Raw genomic sequence first — 23,148 nt, forward strand, 5'->3', positions numbered from 1 at the left:
ACATTGTTTAAAAAGAAAAAATAAATTATCTGTACAGAAAATACAGCCAAATTCTCCTGCAATTCTGGAGTTCTCTGACTAAAAGAGAATCACAGAGATGTTGAGGCTGGAATGACCTCTGGAGAATGTCTAGTCCAATCCCCTGCTCAGAGCAGGGGCAGCTACAGCAGGTTGCTCAGACCCACATTTACTCTGAGTATGTCCAGGGATGGAGATTCAGCAGCCTCTGTGGGCAGCCTGTTCCAGTGTTTCACAACACTCATGGTAAAAAGTTTTTTCTTCTCATTATACAGAAGATCCTGTACTTCAGTTTGCGCCCACTGCTTCTGTTCACTGTCGTGGTTTAAACCCAGCCAGACAGCTTGTTCACTCACTCCCCCTCTTCTTGCCCTCCCCCTACTCCCAGAGGGACAGAGAGGAGAATCAGAAAGAATGCAACTCCCATGGGTTGAGATAAGAACAGTTTAGTAACTAAGATATAACACAAACCACTACTGCTACCACCAATAATAATAATGATAAAGGAAATAACCAGGGAAGAGAATACAACACCTCAGCACCAGCCGACTGATAACACCCCCCCCAGCCCAATCAAGCACTGACTGATACCTCCTCCAACCCCCCAGTCCTCTTGCCCTTCCGGGTAACTCCCAATTACATCCTGGGCATGACGTGCTGTGGTATGGAATACTTCTTTGGTCACTTTGGGTCAGGTGTCCTGTCTCTGCTTCCTCCCGGCTTCCCTTCCTCCCTGGCAGAGCATGAGGCTCACAAAGTCCTTGGCCAAACCAAAACATCATCGTTATCAGCTCTGTTCCCAAGCAGAAAGTCAAAACACAGCACTGCACCAGCTACCAAGAAGGAGAAAAATGACTGCTACTGCTGAACCCAGGACATCCACTCACCGGTTAACACTGCACCTGTCTCCATCTCCTTCACAGCCCTGTCAACAGGTATTCATACATTTAAGATCTCCCTGAGCCTTCTCTTCTCCAGACTAAATAGCCGCAGCTCTCAATCTCTCCTTGGATGACGGATGCTCCAAGATGTTATTCATCTTTGTGGCCCTGTGCTGGACTACCTTCTACATGTCCATGCCTCTCTTGTCATGGGAGCCCAGCACTGGGCACCGTGCCTCACCAGGGCTGAGTAGGGGAAGGGTCACCTTCCATCATGTGCTGGCAATGCTCTGCCTAACACACTGAGAAGGACGTATTTGCTTATGGTACCACCTGCAGACCTTCATGGCAACAGCTGGTTACCAATACTTACACATAAGAACATCCACGTAGTGAGATATGGAAACCAGCATAACATTCCCTTCGTACTTATTTGCTGCTAATGTTAAAACCATATACATGAGCAGCTATTAAAAGCTCACTTTTTATTAACACGCTCACTTTGAGCACAGTACGTGTTCCAAAAATGCAACATTGCTATGAATGGTTAAGCATATCAGGCTCACAAACAGGTACCTTTGAAATAGTGTATTTATTTATGAATGTATATATTTAGAGGAGACTAAGAAAATTTCTTCAATTCCTGTAGCAGACAAGTAGTTTCCATCACAGTGAGGTTTCCAGGCGCGAAACTAGTGTTTTGACTGTAAAACATTAAGCCTGAAGCATTACATGAAAGCAGCAGAACAAAAGGTTTTTAACATTGCTCTTCATGCTTTAATTACCTTTGTCAAATACCATCTGAGACTACCTATTTTAAACCCCTCCACTGATTCTGTAATTATGCTAACTTAACACAGATTTCATTCTTCCCTACTTATACAGCTCTATCCTAAATAAAACTTCACACATTTGTGTAGAAAGCATCATAGGACATTTACACATCAATCTGAGAACAGCAACTTTCAAACACATCTCTAGTTTAGAGCTGCCAGTTAAACACAAACAAACTCCATAAAATGGAAACAGAAGCAATATACTGAAATGATTCATCACTACAAAATACTTCAATAGCAGAAGCAAGTGGTCATTAAAATACTTGTTTTTATGAGATGGAAACACAATTAGTGATAATTTAAATATAAATTGACATAGTGTCATTTATTATTATGCAGTATCCATTGGGAGTATAAAAATCAAAACACCCTTTTATTTTTTTGTCATCACTTTCAGTCTCTTGCATTGCAGAGTTAGTGTAAGTCATGAAAACTTGGAATATTTGCCAAAAAGAAATGAGAGATTAATAATTATTTTACTAGATCATAATTATTAATATTAAAAACTTTCACTTTTACTTATAATAAATTTCATAAGCAGGCTTCTTTCCCTTAGCTAAACCTAAATTCTGAGTTAAACAGAAGACAAGCCTTTCTAGAGGCCTTAGATAAAAAGCGTCCAGCACCGAAACCATCCTCATCACTGAACTGTCTAAAGAGAGTTACACAAAAAAAAGCCACACACCTTCTCAACGTCCCCCACCTCCCTGAGCAGTATAGAGAGGCCAACTGTATACATAGAAAGTGAGAAAAGGCAGGCAAACAGCCCACTGGAAAGAAGAGAAAAAAAAGTTGCCCGCTGTCAACTGTAAGGAGATGCAGCCCAGCAGAAACTGACACATGGATTGTATCAAGCACTTCAAAAATTAAAGCAGAGTTAACTAGTCATACAAGGGGGGGAAAGAGAGTAAACTGTCAGGGACTAAGACACAAAAGCAGCCTCTCAATTGGAGCTAGAGGTAAAAACATCTGCTGCAAATTTCCTTTTCCAGGAAAGGTCCTAATTGATGAGGTTTCAAGAGTCACATTCAGGCTGCCTTTTTCTGGCCAAACCTTAAATTCTTTTTCACACACAATGGCAGGCCATATGAAGAGTGACAGAGCACACACATCTCATATCTGTTGCTTACCCCAAAGTTTGGACCTTGAGACATGAGAAACATCTATTCAAATCCCTTTTAAACCAAGGACAAATTTAATCCAATTCTTCCACATCCTCCTGAGCGAGCATTCAAAGGCAGTTCTCTATAAGCTCTTCCTCAAACATTCAAAGAAGGCAGACTACCATCACAAGAGGTCAAATGACTGACAAACTGTAGAGAGCTCCTCCAATGGAGGGAAAAAGGAAAATCAATATATTACCATGAAAAACTATTTGCAGTCATAGAATCATAGAATACTTAGGGTTGGAAAGAACCTTAAGATCATCTAGTTCCAAACCCCCTGCCATGGGCACCTCACACTAGACCATGTCGAAGCAAGGCTCTGTCCAACCTGGCCTTGAACACCACCAGGGATGGAGCATTCACAGCTTCCTTGGGCAATCCATTCCAGTGCCTCACCATCAGCATAAACTTCTGTTTAAGTTTGAACCTGTTACCCCTTGTCCTGTCACCACAGTCCCTAATGAAGAGTCCCTCCTCAGGATCCTTATAGGCCCCCTTCAGATAAGTCAAAAGCTTCCTAAAGAGTCTATTAACACAAGTTTAAAATGTGAAGAATAGAAAGAAGGAGCAAAGATCCCAAAACATAAAAAATTAATGTGGTTTGATATAAAAGGCTTCTCTCTTCTACGCGTTTTGAACAGGATCAAGAAATGCTTTTTAGGAATATTGTTAGCATTGTGTAATTTGCACACTGTTGAGTCAAGATATAATACAACCTTCCATTGTTCTGGAAAGCTAAAGGAGTGCTAAGTATAGCTCAAATCTTGACAATATATTTTAAAATACCCAATTTGTTCATTCTCTGTTCTTCTGCTTTGGTAATTATTTCTTTTCATCTCTCCCTGACTCACACACACTGAGGCAACCTAAGGAGAATGAACAAATAGAGGTGGGAGGAGAGCTGAGAAGTGGCAAGGACTTGAAAAGCTTCAAATGCCTTCAATCATCTGGAAAATCACAAGTACCAACCTTTGAACTTCTGTAATTAAAGACTGATGACACGTAGTATCAAGCAGCTTTTAGTAGTTCACTACGATGTACAATTACATTTTAAAGGGGTTTTTATGCTACTTTTAGTTTCTAACACAATATTTAAACAACGATACTTTGAATTTCACACTGGAAAATAAAACCTGATTGTGGTTGTGAAGGCCAAAAAAAAAGAAGGGGAGGCACCAAAGAGAAGCCAGAGCTCTGCCATTCTTCAGCCATCCTGGTCTGAGGCACTACTACTTAGCTCCTGATGCAAAACTGCCTTGATTTTATTGGAGAAAAAAATAACAGAAAAAGCAATGCTGAAACTTTTAACCAAAACAGTGGAAGTTGCATTTTACCCCCAGTGAAGCATGATGCATCAACAGCACTGCATCCTTCTACACTTTCTCTAGGGCTACCAACATCTGGATTCTCCTTCCACAAAGTACTACAGCATTCTCATGGAAATTATTCACTTTGAATACACCTTTGAAGGTAGCATCAGAAACCATGGAGTTTCTGTTTTAGAAATTAAATCTTAACTTTAAAAAAAAATAAGAATCTCTGAGAGCATTTAGCCTTCTGAATACTGTTTGAATGCCCTCACGATATAAATCAAGATATATAGGATCAAGGCTATAAGTAAGAGCAGACAGAATCTTAGAAACGGGGGGAAAGACTCATGACTGTCTCCACCATATTAAGATTTTAATTGACCCTCTTTTACTAATCTGTGGCAAGTAAAATTTTATATTCTTGTTTCGAGTATCTTCTTAATCTCAATTTTTACTAATCTTGGCAGCCACTGTCAGTGGGTATTTTAGAAGTACAATACATATTTCTCAAAAGGGAGATTACACATCACCACTTGCTGTGCCATATTCCATTCAAACCCACACCCACAAAGAACTGTATTACATAACTGGTCACATTACAAGAATAAGAACCTGATTTTTTAAGAATTAAAAATTTTCAGCACTCCCTACAATTAAAAGACAATGGCATGTACAGTATGCTGTATTTCAACCCTATATTTAGAGAAATATAAATCAGTGTCTCCAAATCCAACACAGAAAGTCTTAAAGAAATCATATGTATCAAACATACAAATAACATTTTATTTTTAAGACAAAGAAGTGAAATACAAATTACAAAAAAGGCATATTAAATCAAGTTGCAATACATGAAAATAACATCATGCAGACAGAAAGCTAGACTGTAAAATAAGCAGCTTGAAGGCTTCTTTTCTTCAAGATTCTTTTTCTTCAAGGAGAAAGAGCAGTAATTATATCACTGCTCAGGCCCAGGAGATGGGAATCAGAACAAACAGAATGCATTTGTAAGTAATTCATGTCAGACCCGTTAATACCACAACATTCATCTCTTTGACATTAACAGAAACCAACAGACACAAATAAAGTGCAGACAGTACATAATCTGTTTATATTTCTACTCTGATTTTTAGTTAAGAATGGATTTTGTGAAATTTCAGTAATTATTTAGGAATTGTTGCAACTAAAGAGACAAAAATTGTGACAGATGATTTCTCCTGAATGAGACAGCATCCCTGTTACTATCAGCAAGGTCCTCCATCACTGTATGTTTAATCTAACACAGAAATGTTTACACAAATCAAGTAACTATTCATTTTAAACTCAAAATGCTGAGAGCTTATGAAATCCAATTCATCTGTTTTTAATAATATAATCATATCCAGAATTAATTTGGCACGCAGATGTACCAAGTAACATGTGCAGAGCCTGCTCCTACCGAAATGGGTATGTAAATACATTTTTCTTTCTTTTCTCCCCAGTATTTTTCAGCAGTGAGAATGCTGCTAAGTCCTACAAATCAAAAACATTTTTTTCTAAATGGCCAATAGCAGAAACAGCAAATAGCTCTGTTCAAAGGATTGCGGGCAGCATCAGTAAATCCTACCAGGACAGACTTCCCACTCCCACCCCAGAGATGGCGAAGGCAAGTGGGCTGAATTAGTTCTTCACAACAACAAAGAAAAGGAGAAAGGTATTTTCGGAAGAGCGAAGAAACAAAACCAAGGGTAGCTTTTTATCTTAACTCTCACCTGAAACCTTCCCCTATCCCCCCAACCTTTTTTAACTGACATGGCTGCTTGGAGGTTTACAGAGTTTCAAGAATGTCTACCTGTACCTTCTCTCAGCAAATAAACATCTCAGAAAATCTAAACCTCAAATTAAGGAGCAGAGTAAGGAAAGTGCCTGGACTGCTAAGAAAGTTGTACAAAGTAAGTTAATTACATTTATCAGTACCTGTACATCCTGGCAACCATGACATGTATACGCAACCAGCAGAGCCTAAATATGCAATGACTCAGAAAGATAAAACTCAATTTATCTTTCACAGAAAACAGAACAAATGGTTGGGACTGAACATATATATCAAAGTTCGAACAGCAAAGCTACAGCCTATGTTGAGCACCGTCACTGAGCAGATTAATGACCAATAAAATATGGGCCTATACTTAGAAAATTGAAAAAGTTACCTGAATTTTTTCAAAATAGGAAACACCACTCAAGTCAATACACTATTATTTAAAGATTTTATATACATATAAATATACTTCTGCACAGGTTCAAGATAACCGTTACCCTTAACTTACACAGTAACCAAAGGATACGCTTTTGTAATTTGCTATATAATCTCCTAACATAATTTGAATGTTTTTATGGAACTACTGAAAATCGTTCAATTTTAGGGAATAACCTCAAAACCCTTTTGCTTGCTATATGAAGTCTATTTCTTGTCTATCAAGCAGGCTTACTGAAATATCCTCATCAGTAATAAAATGAGTAAATGACATTAAGATTACTAATGATATTAGTAAATACTATCTAAATCCCATATTATTCACATTACTACATCAAGTATACAAAACTTAAAAAAAAAAACAAACACAAAAAACCTCCCAGAATTTGCTGTATAAGCAACCCCTCATTCCTACCTACATCACACCATTCCTAGTTCAATACAAAGAACTAATTCCCACTTTTGAAGCAATTAATTCAAAAGTTCCTGTTCCTTGTTGTTCCATGTGAAAATTACACCGCAAAACACCAACTCCCTCTGAGTAACGTAAACTCACTTAAAACTGAGCCATGGCAGGGCAGCCAGGATGATGAAGAGGGCAGGGCAAGATGGAGTGTGGGAGGTAGGCAGGGACAACAAAGGGACTACTGCTCTTCCCAGAGCTGTCTGAAACAGCCTGGCAATGGGTCTTCTGCCCCATTTTTATTGGCTCCATACAAGTAGTACAATCCTAACTGAAGCTCTGACTCAGATGTTCTTGTTGTAGAGTCAGCATTATTGCAATGTAGATTGAGTACTGAGTTCTAAATCATCATTAATCTTGGATTTTACTTTTTTTTTTATTGTAACACAAAACACAACTTAGTTAGGAAAATAGTTTTTAACATAAATGGGAAATATGATGTTAATAACTATTAAGATACCTGCAACAGTTGTAACATTTAATTTAAATTGTATATGTATATATATGTGTGTTAGACACTAAAGGACTCTGTACAGAATAAAAATTAAAAAGCAAACTATATTAGTATGTCACTTGTAAGAAGAAAATGACTGACTATAATTAAGACAAATGACTACACTACATACCAACTTAGCATACAGAACATTATACATCATCACTGGATATGGAACATTTTATGCTTAAACCCTTCTTAAAGCAGACAGGTGTCATTTGCACTTAACTTGTTAAATCTCTTTGCAATAAGCACATGCATTGAATATGACCAATGTTAACTAGACTGAATGTTACCTTTTTTTATAGACAGTGGCATTCAGAAGAACTCTCTCTAATTTGCTTCTGCCTACTAGCACCTAGTGACGAAAATCACAGAGGCAAGGAGAATTCACTGCTACATGGTACATTAGCAATGTAGAATATTTATAACAAGAAATTAAGACAACAGACATTTCTGAGTCTACTGACATTCTCACCATGTAAACTATGCCAATTTCTGTGAAATACTCAAGTTTAAACAATTATTAATATAATGTCATAAAATTAAGACACAATGGAATTGATAAATTTTATTTTCCTGCTCCTCCTTAAAAATATTAACCTCCTTAGATTTCACCAAGTACACAGCCTCTATGGCCATTTGGCTTCTTAGCAGTAGCCTGCTATCATCCCAACTGATGCCTACTCTGCAAGCTTTTTCTTCTGTTTTCTTGGCCAAACTAAACTATCATCTCAGACACAGGACAGCCCTGTAGAGTCATCATCATCCTCATCATACTCACCCTCCACGCAAACAAGAGCAGAGCGCCCAGCACAGCTCAGCAGTCTCCATCATTTGCCAATAGACAAGTACATCACAAGTGCAACATGGGAAACAAGATCAGCCAAACAATCTCTCAGTCTCCTGCAGACCTATGGTCTACCAGATATTTTCCCCTAGTAGAACAATAAAACCAGGCTTAGATAACACAAGGAATTATCAGACTACTCCAGCTGTGCCTGAATCCTCTCTTCTGCCTTCAGTAATATCTTTTCTCAGTTCAGTAGCATCGTGACTTACAGTACAAAGAACAGCATTTCAAAACAGTACCTTCATCTACACTGTTAAAAATGCATCCCAACCTCATTGTCCATAAACACACTATCAGGACAATTTATCATTCCTATACTTTCCCATAAGTAATGCTACAACAATACTATTAACAGGTGATTTAAGACTCCACACATACTTACATCCACTTAACTATAACTATATCCTGCCATTTTACTCAGGTTTTAGAGAGCCAGAAATGAAGAACCATTATTTCCTGTACATATGGTTTTGTGTGCTAACAACCTAGACTCTTACTAGAATTTTAATGCTGTCCATATAATGAGTGTTATTCATACTCTCTTATACACCTAGAAATGCAGTAAGCATGAATAACTAGCTGTACTTGGATGCACAGAAAGTGTGGCAAGGTTGGTATTAAAACATTCATAACTTTTCATGGTAGAATATTTCTTAGATAATGATAACAGAATGAAACTCAGTACAGACAGTGTGTACAGTTACCTTTGGAAAAGGATACAGCATCTGCCACATTTCAGAATACTGGCTGTAACAAAAGCAACTGCTGAATGCTTTTCTGCTTTATGCAAAAATTAGAGGTGCATTCTGAAGCATGATGACCCTCCAAATAGTAAATAATACTAGTAAATACTAGCTAAATCCCATCTTATTCAAATTACTACATCAAGTGTACAAAACTTAAAAAAAACACAAAAAAACACCAGAATTTGCTGTATAAGCAACCCCTCATTCCTACCTACATCACACCATTCCTAGTTCAGTGCAAAGAACTAATTCCAACTTTTGAAGGAATTAATTCAAAAGTTTCTGTTCCTCGTTGTTGCACATGAAAATTACACTGCAAAACACCAACTCCCTCTGAGTAACGTAAACTCACTCAAAACTAGCATTAGCAAGAAGTTAAAAATAATCCTCTACTGAATGATGGAAAGAGACACAAAAAACCCCAAACACAGTGGGCTCCAGCAGAGCAGAAATTATATTTAGTCTTACCTGCTACCACCTAGCAGTATTTTAAACCAACCTCATATATATTAGATGAACATACTATCACCCATCCTCGACACTGGACAGAAGTGTGACTGCTGAGTTTAAGAGAGCAGCCCAATTGAAAAATAAACTTAAACACAGGCCAGCAATATCAAGCTCTCTAGTAAGCACAGAATGGATGCTATCCAGTGTGAAAGCAATGGAAAACACAAATTGAAGCAAGTCATTGTTTCATTTGATTTCACTTTTCCACACACTTTTCCTCTTTTTAAGTCAGTTTTCCAGTTAAAATCTCCTTTCTGGAGTACAACCCTGAATCTGTTTTGATCAACAAAAACTTCGTTTGTAACTGCCCTTTATTATTAATTGCTCATGCCCTAGACAATTCCAGTTACAAATTCAAACTAAAAACATGCCATTGTAACTCTAATCCATATTCAGAAAGCTTGCTTAAATTTTCTGCTCTTTTGTGATCTCAACCAAACTCTAAACAAGCACCAGATATAAAATGCAAGGTGACAGTATCCCAACATCTATGTGTGAGGTGCTTCCTTCATCCATCAGAAGGAACCACCTAAACATGGCTTTGAAAAGAATTCAAACTGTCCAGTTAGTTTCAATCCCCTCTTAGAACAGCTCTTACTCTTCTTTATACTGAGGGTGGTGAGGCACTGGCACAGGTTGTTCCAAGAAGCTGTGGATGCTCCATCCCTGGAAGTGTTCTAGGCCAGGCTGCAGGGGCTCTGAGCAGCATGGTCTACTGGAAGGTGTCTCTGCCCTTGGCAAGGTGGTTGGAACTAGGTATCTTTAAGATCCCTTCCAGCCCAAACCATCCTAGGATTGTTCTCCAGTCACGCTGCTCTCATTCACAATGCTCTCAGTAAAGCGCAGAGCACTGCTTGTTAGAAAAGCCTGAAAGTACTTCAGTGAAACTACATTGAAAAAAAAGAGAATCAGAGAAAGAGAAGACTGACAAAATAAACAGAATTAAAACTATAAAAATTAATGAAAAATAGGAGGAATGAAAACAATCAATTGTGTTGATGGCTCCATTAATTTAACTCGCAGAAGTTTGGCTGATGAGAAAATGAACATGAGCCAGCTGCAGTGTGCGCTCGCAGCCCAGAAAGACAACAATATCCTGGGCTGCATCAAAAGAAGAGTGACCAGCAGGTCGAAGGAGGTGATCCTGCCCCTCTACTCCGCTCTTGTGAGACCCCACCTGGAGTATTGTGTGCAGTTCTGGTGTCCTCAACATACAAAGGACCTGGAACTGTTGGAACAAGTCCAGAGGAGGGCCATGAGGATGATCAGGGGACTGGAGCACCTCCCGTATGAAGACAGGCTGAGAAAGTTGGGGCTGTTCAGCCTGGAGAAGGCTGAGGGGAGACCTCATAGCAGCCTTCCAGTATCTAAAGGGGGCTATAGGGATGCTGGGGTTGGACTCTTCATTAGGGACTGTAGTGACAGGACAAGGGGCAATGGGTTAAAACTTAAACAGGGGAAGTTTAGATTGGCTATAAGGAGGAAATTCTTTCCTGTTAGGGTGGTGAGGCACTGGAATGGGTTGCCCAGGGAGGTTGTGAATGGTCCACCTCTGGCAGTGTTCAAGGCCAGGTTGGACGAGGCCCTGGGTGATATGGTTTAGTGTGAGGTGTCTCTGTCCATGGCAGGGCGGTTGAAACTTGATGATCCTAAGGTCTTTTCCAACCCTAACTACTCTATGATTCTATGATTTTAAGTATTTCTGTCAGTGGTATAACCATTAATTCCAGGAAAACAATCAAATAATTGGAAAAAAAAACCTAGGGTAAATATCTATAATCCCTAACTTGGTGAAAAAAATAAAAGTCACCATGTAATATGAGTTAGAAGAATATTAACAAATTTCAAATCTCTGTAAGTTCACAGACTATATGTGGAGATTATTTACTTGTTTTAGAAACAAACCCACAATTGTTGGGTTACTTAACTGGGGTTTTGGGTTGCTCAGAAATCCTGAAAAATCAGGCCAGGTCTACTTAGTAGCCTCAAATGAATGTTTAGGAACTTAACTTTAAATACCCAGGTTTCCAAGCACCAATCTATCTATTCCACTTCAAAAAAGAACACAATATGCAAAGCTCTAAAGGCCTTGAGATAGAATTTTTGCCTCAAAAAGTCCTAGCTATTCTTGATTTTTCACTGCCTCTGTAATACCCATATGAAAATGACTCTTAAATTTAAGATCTTACCCTGTGTATATCTACCATGTAATACCGAGGTCTGGAAGATGCAGCATATGACAAAGAAACAGTGATTGGTTGCTGGGTGGGAACTTGAGAGTTGCCATTCAGAACTCCGTGGCTCCCTCTAACTCAAAGCAGGTATGATCTTTAAACTTGAAGAAAGATCTCAAGTAGAGACCTCAGCTAGTTTTGGACACAGATATTAGGAACAGAGAAGGGTGAGTTTACTGATCAGCCACAAAAAAAAGGAACCTCAGAGAGACTAAGATAAACAAGGATGATCAATGAGTGCGAATAACAAGTTGGGGGGTTGTTTTGTTTCAAGCAGAATATATTGCAGGAATTTATATCTGGTGTCAGGATTCAAAGAATATTACTTGAGGTTTAGGTAATATAAACAGAGTATAAATTTAGAGACTGAGAACACAACAGAACAAATTTGGACAATCAGGGTTTTTTAAAATAAATAAATACTGATGTGTAACCACAAGAAAAAGTAGCCGTTAAAACTATTTAAAAAAAAAAGGAACAGAAAAATGTGTCTTGCTTTTCTAAGTAATCTTCCTCTTCACAGGTGTAAGAAAATTACTTTTCACAGAATAAAAAATACAGAAATGCAACCCAGTAAAAGTAAGGATGGCTGTAAGCTTCTTTTCTTTCACATTCAATCTTACTGAGAGAAATAAATTAACTAATCAGAAGTGTAAACCATGACTGCTCCAGAAGCCAATGTTTGGTAACAACACAAGGAGGAACACTGTCAAAAAAAAAGGCATAAGGTTTCAGGCAAAACATTCTTAAAACACTTCAAACTTACAACTTTGCAAAACCTCCCACACCGAAGGAAATTAATATTTCTGTAGTATAATGCACATTTAAAAAAAAAATTATGGCATTGAATGCATCACTTTCGGTGAAATGTTTCATTTGACTGTATTTTGTTCTGTTTGCTTCAAGGTTTCTGTAACATTTAGTGGATTAGTTCCAAGTCTGATCTGGAGTTCATCCCATACACCCAGATGGTATCTCTGCATGTGACAGGGTGGGGAGGAAGGACGTCCTCCTTCAACCTCAGCTGAGGAGCAGCTCAGATTTTATATAAGCTCAACAACAACCCTACACAGAATACTTTGCTCAAACCAAAAAATTGCACCAGCCTTACAGTGCCTTCAGGCAAATGTTCTGATCCAGGGAGAGCATTAAGGCCTACTTACAATTGCATATCATGGCACCGAAATATGTTTGAACCATAACGCATGTTGTTTCTGCCTTGCTGTTATGAAATTTAGTACACGTGCTCAAGCACCCAAGTGTTCTCCAAGGGAATGTAACTCATAAATATACACAGTCTAAAAGAGTCATGACTTCAGGCATTAATTATATGAGTTCTAGATGAGTTTTATATTTGAAATCTTCAGAACCAGCACCGCAGAATGTCAAGTCAAAAAGGCCTTGAGTGGATTTGTGTCTTTTCCTAAACATAATTTTAGCTCCAATTTTTATAATCAATGATGAGTGTGAAAGTTGCCCATTTTACAGCCTATAACTATATATTTGCAAGATCAGACTTTAAAAACAAGAGACCAAAATGAAAATAAATAAACCCCATCTTTTCTATCACTGTTAAAAGTGAGTTTAAAGTCAAGCTGATTATCAAAACTACTGATATATTTTGAGAAGTAAACAACTGGGTGTAAATTTAATGTTAAATGTTTCTTAGTGTTATTAAAAGACTAAAATTACTATAAATATTATAGATACACATTTTTATTAGGGTTCAGAGCCAGGATTTTGCTATGCATCTTCAATTTCTAAGAGACTGTAATAGTTACCACATAGTATTGCAATAGCATTCACGCAGCATACAAAGCCATTGGCACAAAATACTAAATTCCCCAAATCATCTTGATTCATTCTTAATCCCTAATCTAGTCATGGAATACTAATGCCTTTTACGTTTATGTGGTCATATTTTACTGAATGGAAAAATGGCCAATATGCTGTTAAATTAAAAAAAATAAGAGCAACGCAACTGGGGAGAGGGGTGGGCTTGGCGAAGAAACTATAATAAAATTTAGCCAAACGCCTGGAGCTCAGATACAGGAGTTCCAAAATAAACTTCACATAAAGAAGTTCCAACAATATCCTAGAGTCACACTTTTTAAACTGTCATGTGCTCACCACAACAATCTTTTAATAAGGTGAAATAATATCACATAATAGTCTTACAAATAGCATTTTTACACACGTGGAAAAATTATACTGTTTTTAAATCCTGCCTGTCAATTTGCTTATTCACAAAATAGACCAAGAACATGAAGTGCAATGAAGCAAACTGGAGCTAAGCATTTTCTCCCTTTTCTCTTTCATGGTCTATGCTTTTTCAGGAATATTTCTTAAGAGAGAAGAGAAACGTGATTTTTTGAACATATGTTAACATATTGTGTTCTGTTCAGCACATAAACACAGATGCACACTTGTTTCATGTGAGACTTCTGTCTTCATTAGTAATGCTTCTGCTTCATTCCCATCTACTGTAACAGAGATTCTCATGAGTCATACTGTGTACTTGACAAAAAATCAGAAATTTAGGGCTTTCCACATCATTGCTAGGCTGAATATAGCAAACTGAGCCAAACTTCCTTAAAATTCCAAGGTTTCCCAGGAGTCCACAGAAATTCTGCTTGCAGCTGGGATGAAGGGTTGGACCAAAATGCGCATATTAACAAACTACCACATTGAGAAGCTACAAACATGCTTTTTTGGTTAAAATACTGTAAAGTTTTGATGACTTCTAGACTGCAAACATTGTTTGGAGGAATGTTAGAAATGCCTCCTCAGCCCATGGTAAGGGGCATGAAGCCTAAATGAAGCCCATGCTTCATTTTTCAGTATTTTGAATTATCAGTAACAAGAATGAGACCAAAAAAAAAAAAAACAAAACCAGAAACCCCCACAGTATAAACCAATCATCCACCCAAAATTTTCTGTACAAACGCATTGTTTTCCAAATAATAATTACTATATAAGGAAGATAAAATAAAATATCCATGGTCTTGCTGATATCTGCAAATTCACTTAAATTCTACTGTAAGAAGAAGACATACTCATTCATAACAGTAATTTAAACATGGACCTCCAAAGATACAATTCTGCCTAATGTTCCTCCACCTTTTCCACATCTGGAAGCCCTGAACAAGAGGAAAAGGACTAAAGCTAGCCTGAAGAGGCAGTAGTGCATGGAACTACAACACAGTAAAACAAATCACTTAATGATTTAGCCACTTACACACAAGGCACAAGCAACTGGCAAAGAAAGAACCAGAATGAACCTTAAAGAGCATATTTTGTTCACAGAACATAACTACTGATGCTGATTTAAAAGAAAATGAGAAAATATTATTAGGGGCAAACCGGTGTTAACTGATCTAACTTGAAAATGAGCAAGATGGAAGCGCTTTCCTCTATTAAAAATTAACAGGAATATATAGTGTTAGAGATACATTGACAGACAGAGCAAAGTACATGCAGTCTCCAGTTCTATAAATGTATCTCATTACAATCATAGTTATAGGGAGATCTAGTTTGAATTCTGATTTTACTTCTTAATGGATAACTATTTCAGAAAACCCTAACATGCTGTTGAATAGGACTGGAACAGCACGGCCATGCTCGATTCTTATCATGGCTCATTAAGATACCTGACTTGTTCACTCTGGGACTTGGTAGTCAGCTTCACTGTTAGCTTTGCTGATGGTAGAAATACTTCAAAAATACCAGTTGGTCGTTGGGAACTGCTAACTATGTCATCAGCCACAAGAGGCCACCAGAGAAATTTTTCAAGAATTTAGTCCCTCCTTGAATACAGCACTGCAGCTTCTACAAGGTTAGCAACCTCCGCATCTTTTACCCTATTGGTATGATTCCACATTTTCTAATGGCATGATGAATTAGAGGACTTATTGGACCACTGATGAACCAGCTGCAGCTTGGGAGAGGTACCTGACTTAGCCATGTGTAGTGTAGGCATCCCTACTTTTGCAGTACCTCTTTTTATTTAAAAAAAACCTTGGTATTTAGATAAGGTTAAGAAGACCTTTTTGTTACAGACTGCCTATAATGAAATATTTCAGCTCTTAAGTACTAGGATTACTGAAAAAAAAAAAAAAAGTTAAAGTTTATCCTTTAATACTTCGTATCAACTAGCAATACAGTCCCCTTCACTAATGCTTTGTTGGTACTCTGCCAGAAGGTATTTTGCTTCAGTAGCAAGGAAAGATGCAGACAGTTGATTATACTGACACTTCTACTCTCACAGCCACCTTTCACACACACACAAAGATGCACAGCCACAGATGCTCATTTTTCACTTGCAACTTTATTCAGAAAAACCTCAAACAGCTGATTGTGCATTCTTTTCCTGACAGTCCAAATATGGAAAGAAATATTCAGAGTTAGTACATGAAAAGTAATAAAGATGTACCAATGCAACAGAGCAGACACTTTAGGTCAGACCCTAGTTCCTCTAGCACAATACAGTCTGCAACAGCAGCTAGTAAGAGATGCCTAAGGACAAGTGTAAGAATAGGACAAACATACTGTAACAATCCTCCCATCGTAGTCTGCCAGCCTCTGGTAATCTGTGGCATACAGACTCCAAACCAGAAGCGTGATGCCAGCACTTAATACACTATTTCTCTTAGAATTTCTCTAGATTTTTAACCCATAGCAGCTTCTGACATCCAGAGTGCCTTCTATGTATTGCACAATTCACTACATACAGCTTGTTTTCACAGTGCTACCTTAATTTTAAAGGGTTTTTTTTACACTGGAGGAGAAACAATGATTAATGATACCCACTTCTCCCCTGTGATGTTCATGACCTTAAGACTTCACATACACCCCTGCACATTAATCTTTTCCTTTCTAGGTTGGAAAATCCTAGAAACTTACATTCCCCCTTACAGAAGGAGTTCCTTTGTCATTCCTCAGAGCTCCTTCCAGCTGTGCTACCATGGACCAGCTACCTTTGGTATTCAAGGCCCGGGCATACCATGGTGTTGGTAGCAATGATTGCTAGCAGTTTATTACTTTTATAGTTAATAACATCTCACCACTTTCTGGTAAGCCATGGCTCATTAAACTACCATTTCCATAAAGTGACTTAGAGTAAGCAAAAATCTTCTTCCTGACAGGAAACAGATACAATTAATCTTGTTACTGTATGAAAACTAAGAGCTGCTTTTCTTCAGAATAGTTATATTTAATCTCCTGAATTTAATCTGTCACTTGAAATCCAAATCTTCCCCAAAATAATCAACAGGTATTCCTCAAATATATCACATTTCAAATCTCTTTTTACCAAGGTAAAAAATTTTAGTCTTGCTATAGATTTATTTTTCAACAAAATCAATACCATTATTACAAGAGCACTTTGCTATAATTTTTATTTTTAACATACAGGCATGACTAATGCAGTGAAATTCATAAAATAAGATAATCATCAAAGTACAATTGTATCGATGACCAACCATCACAGACATACTTTTCCCCAGAAAAAGCTTCTCAAGCCAGGATAAATCAGGAGGAGCTGAAAATGCACAAGGGTAAGATAACATGGACAAAGCTTTCAGCTGCACATAAGCAAGAATCCTCATATACTGCCATGAGAATCAAAGGAAATACAGTAGATAAAGTACCTCTATAAATCCCATCCAAAGTACTGATTCACCACTGAAACGGTTTCTTCAGTTAGCAATGTTTACAAATAAAATCATTGGCAAGTAACATCTCAGCCTAACAGAAGAGGTTGGAGAACTTGTCATTTGTCAGTCAGGCTTGTTGCCAAGACACCTAAAATATATTAAACAAGGTACAGCAACAGCTTCTTTTAGATACAATGAAATGTAGCCTAACTAGACTTGAGACTAGATGTAGTTCCCTTCAAGGACATGATTTTTCTATTATTCTCATAAAGGTTTTTACAAGAGTCAAGTGAAGACCACATCTATGTAACAGCAACACTTAATTCAAAATTAAAATTCAAAATTCAACTTAAAAAAAATCCAAAAGCCAGAGATCAAGTAAAGCACAGCCAGCAAAAGAAAACAGTTCAGCTAGTTCCCAAGGTAAGACATCACAGAAAATATGGTCTCTGAAAGTCCTGAGTTGAAAACTGAAAAATCTTAAAAATAATTTAATTATGATAGCATGTAGTTACGCTTATCTTTATTAGATTTCTTGGTTTTCTATCTGTCATCTTCATAAGCCAACATAAGACATTGCCTGGACAATATTAAGTAGCCAATATTACAGAGAAAGTTTGGATAAAACCCTTTCATTTATAGCCTCTCTGTTTTGGCTTTGGCAATTTTACTACACACTTAGTAAATTAACCCAACTCTAGCCCCAAAGCCCTTGAAATTAAGAAATAGCTGCCACTGAAACCTTGCCACTTTACGACTCTTTACAACCCTTATGTACATATAGTTGCTCTAAAACTCACTATAAAAATTGTAGTGTCAAAAATCTACCTGATCATAATAAAATTATCTTATGAAGATCTTGTTCACCTATTGAGGGCATAGATGAAAAACTGCTCTTAACCTAGCAACAATTCATTGCTTGTAGTATATCAATCTCTCTATTTTTAATTGCATCAAATTTCCTTACCATTAAAAATCCTAATAAACAAAGCTCTGCAAAAACCTCGTTGAAGCAGTTGACGGCATTATTGCCTTCAGTTGTCTATACTACCCCTTTTGTGGAGGATTAACTCCATGTAGTAAAAGTATAAGCAGAGTGCATTAACATAGTACAGTCACACCAGCGTTCTCTCCTGTACAGCCCTACCCACTGCCGAAAATGGGTCTATGCTAAACTGCCAGACTGACCTGAAGCAACCAAGGTAAGAGGAAGTGAGGTATGTTTTATACAGCAGCTGAATAGTAACAATTCAAACCACCACTAGTTTAGTCAGTGAACATGGATCAGAGGTTTAAATGGCACATTGTACTGAGAGCAGCCTAGATGAAGCTCAGCAGGTAGCAGGGGTATGTGTATCTTCCAAAGTGACACAGTGTTTTGTATTTGAAAACCTGTATTTAAATACAAATGCAATCACAGAGATAATATAGTGCCATTAAGGTAAACTACCGAAGTAAGTAAATAAAGGTCACTTGCTCTCAGTGTTTTGCCCCCACCAAAGCCTCAACCTCTTCTGGGCTCAACTGATGTAATAATATCATGCAACAGATGAGGAGCAGTCCACATGAGAATGGTCAGCTCTTCTGCCTCAATACACCATTCCTATACTGGTTCCTCCACAATAAAACACCTAATGATAACCTGCATGCTAAAATCACTTTAATAAACACTAAATACCTGTGGGTTCAGCAAATGTCTTTCCTAGGTCAGAACAAATTTGCCTGACCATGGAAAACATCATTCCTCCATTTACAATTCTAAATTTCAGTGTCACAGAACAACTTTAAAATAGTACATGCATAAGCATAAATAACACTGGAGAGACCATACAACATCTAGAAACTCTCCCCTGGTGCAGGCTTTTCTGCTACAGACTTTCCTGTCTAACGTGCATGAAACTGAATGTCATACATGTTCCACAAGCAACATACTTTGTTCTCCTGGGGGACACTACAATGCTTTCCCAAACCACTATCCTATTCTTCATTTAAATGTCTCATAAAATGGACTTCGTCATGATGAAAAGAATCGGTGCTTATTCAAATCACTTACAGAAGAATGAAAATACAGCCATCTATTTCATTTAAGGAAAACAAACAAAAAGCAATGCTGTCAAAACGCAGATATGCCCTCACGTGATTAACACTGACATCTCTGAGCTTCCCCCTCTCAAAACCTGTGTGCTTTGTCACTGTTTCTAATACTGTCGGTTTTAAAATTTAGATTGCGAGCTTTGAGGCAGGGATGAATACGAAAAGTGAAACTCTCTTTCCTGGTAATCACTGCTCTAATAAAAGTTTCATTTTGATCCAAATCACCTTTTCTTTGTTCAGACCAAGTCACATGGTGATTAAAATGAAAAGCCTTCAGTGCTGCTGTCACATTCTTCTCAAGAGAAGGTTGGCAGCAGTCAGCGTAAGGCTGTGATAAAATCCTGAAGATCTCCAGGCATTTTTACTGCCTGAAATTGCTTTTCCTAGTCTCCTGTCAGTGCAGCTGAAATCACTGAAGTTCTTTATATTCATCTTACCTTTCACAGTACTTGGACAAAGGAAAAGTCCACAGAAATTATGGATGTAAAAGTGAGGTGGGCTTAGTATTTTCTTAAGGCTGTGCTGGGGCACAGAGAATTACAGCTTCTTCCCCATACATACACTGTTCCTTTAGCACTTAAAGCTCATGCACATCACAGGACTTTCTTAATATTAGATCAAGAAAGAAGTCATTACACATCAGAATGACTAGAAAAACCTGCAAGTAGGAATCTACTCTTTAATATTCTTCTAAATTGGTTTCACCCCACTAATCTACAATAACGCCATAGACTCCTGTTAACAATTAAAAATGCTTAATGACTGCAGAGATCCATGTAAAAATTCAGTAGACGCTTTAAAAAAAAAATTAAACATGTCTACGTTAAATGGAAGCAGAGAGCAAGAATACCAGATTTTACTTGAACTTCTTATCTGCTTTAGGAAAAATCATGTAGTCTCTGGAAAATACTATCTTTAAGCAATATTCCAGGCAGTGCTGCAAGTGACAGGAAAACACTACCTCAGCAATGCTTCCATTTCTGGAAAGGCCTAAAAATTATTCAGTATCTAGTTAATAAAGTAATGTTTGGGTTTGATACATAAAATATTTTAATTAAAAAAAACCCAACCTAATTCAGTTCTTCAGTGGAATGATGCACCAATCCATCCCTGAAACAGCCTAAAGAGACAAAGGTGAAAGGGGGCAGGGATGAAGTCAAAAGCTTAATCTTATCCTTTTGGTGACACTGACAATAAAACTGAGATCTGCAAATCAGCTGATCCTGGAGGATGCCTGGGGAGGCCACTGCCACCTTCACTGACATTCTTCCCCCACAGCAATGTTGGCCTCATCAACCTCTGACACTGCTCCCTGGCAGTCAGCTCCAGGACCATCATGTTGCTAGGCATGCTGCAACTGATTCTGAGGTCTGTTAAAGGGATACTTCCACCAAGAGCAGCAGCTTGAATTGAGAGATACAGATCCTCAGCATTCAAATACCAACACTTGAATAAAGATACAAAAAAAACCCACCACAATATATTTGTTTGGCTACAACAGTAATACGGAGAGGTAAAATAGTTTCATGTCAAGAACCAACTGTGAGAGAGTATTTAGTCTGATGCATTTCCCCTCAATTCAATAACCTATTACTGCTATCTTTTGTTTATAAACTTAATTTTTCATATGCAAGATGAAACAGCTAATTAAATAACTAATCATTACACTAATACACTTTTCTCAATAGTCAATTTCTAATACTGACTGATTAGTTATTTTACCTCAAAAAATTACACCTTGTTAGTTTTGCTGAGTGTGAAAACTTAAGCGTGTTTATGGATATACAGATGTCAAACACAAATGAATTTAAAATAATAGTAAAAAGAACATGAATGCTAATTTTAATAGATCTTCATAAACTGTATTTATGAAAGCAAAACACTCCAAACTTTTCAGTAGAGGAAGCACAAAGATTCTGCACAAAACTAAACCCATCGTGATACCTTACACTTTACCAAGTACAATTATATAATGGATTCTTAAGCAGAAATGACAGCAAGGGGGAAGAATATCTTACCATAGAACAATAAGTAAATTTTTAAAAGACAGCATTGTGCTTTTCATTATTACAGTTTTATTTCCTTTTAACAACAGTATTTTAAGGAGAAATTCATTTAGCCATTCCAGAAAATAAGGAAGCACATAGAATTTGGCGAAGATTACTTTTCTGGTAGCACTTTTGCTGCCATCACACCTTTTTTTTTTTTTTTTTTTTTTTAACTTTTCCTTAGGCTGAGGACATGAAGTTCCAGACTTGGTAAGGCAACTGACCTTGACACAGTCGCTGTTACACTACAAGTGGAAGTATTCAAGAGAAATGTAACAGCACAACATAATCTACCTGCACAAAGGAGCTTTATACATATATCTAGATCAACAGACACAGATGAATATTTGTCTGTTTACCTAGTAGGCACCTTTTTATTTATTTAATTTTATTTAATTAACCTTTTTTTAAATATTTTACATGTTTTCTTCGCACGGCTTTTTTTTATTTCAAAGGAACTGAAGAGTTTTAGGAACTCCCTCAATGCGTCCATACAAAGATACAGTAAAGTATCAGTAAAGAGAGACTTTACTATTACCCATATTATCAACAATGATTTTTTTCATGTCAATTTCTTTAGCTAGTATGTCGTCACCTATTTACTAAGCATCTCACAAATCATATAGATATTCAGGCATACAAAAGTGGGATTGCGTACTCCAGATGCCAGCTTTAAAATTCCCCTTCTTTGATCAGATTTTCATACAAGAACATGAGACTTTATATAATAACAAAATGAAAATCAAAAGTGACAGACTGGGTGACTGGAATTTCTACTGGACTTTTTTAATCCATTAATATGTCCAGCCTTGTAATTTTGGAAGAGAATTTAGCACCAGCTGGAATCCTCAGACTGCAATAGTGAAACAGTAACAAACCTCCCTCAAATAAAAGCTTAAATCATGAGTTTGGAACACTTGTAAAAAATGAAACACACTAAATTTAAAAATTCATGGGACTGCACCAGGTCAAATCTTGTCATCTGGTAAACAGCAAGAAGAAATGCAGTATTTAAGTTTGCTGAGGATGTTTGACTTGACAAATTCCAGGAGACAATGAGACTCAGATTTGCAAATAAAAAGTTAAAATGTGACTTTACAGCAACTGAAATTCAAGGTCCAGATAAGTATATTAGTGTTCTTGCACCAACTACATCAAGCCAATGTTTAACAAACACATAAAAAGGGTGAAGAACCTAGGATCCTATGTTGATTCCAGGACATGGGACTCCTACTATATTCTCTCCCTCCTACAGCCTGAGGAAGTTTTCAGTTCCACCTGACAACTCTAGAAGTTCACAGCGATGACAGAGAGAAATGGATTGCTAACTCTGCCCTTTAGGGTAAGAAGCTGGTGGGCTGGTGACTAACCTTGTGGTGCAGCATCTGAAGTGAAGCTCTCTTTCTGACCTATCGTTTGCAGGCAAGAAAGCATCAAGATGCTGTACATCAGCTCCATTTGCTGAGGTTATACAAGCACGGTTCAACTAAGGCACTACTGATACAAATGAGTTAGCTTGTGTATTTCTACATATGTGTAGTTATAGTACCATGCTAATAATGCATCTACCACCTTCACACTGTGCTTAATAAAAGGTTAGTTCAACTTCAAG

At 37.4% G+C, this 23,148-nt stretch overlaps 1 protein-coding gene across 5 annotated transcripts in view; it reads right to left on the minus strand.

Moving 5' to 3' along the window:
* Positions 1–23,148, minus strand: part of RABGAP1L (RAB GTPase activating protein 1 like) — a 245,276-nt gene that overhangs the window by 136,325 nt on the left and 85,803 nt on the right. The window lies entirely within an intron of this gene.

Source organism: Neopsephotus bourkii, unplaced genomic scaffold, assembly GCF_033783945.1.
Source record: "Neopsephotus bourkii isolate Nb327-2 ecotype Australia unplaced genomic scaffold, CSIRO-AGI_Nbou_v1 NB_234, whole genome shotgun sequence".
NCBI classification, from domain to species: Eukaryota; Metazoa; Chordata; class Aves; order Psittaciformes; family Psittacidae; genus Neopsephotus; species Neopsephotus bourkii.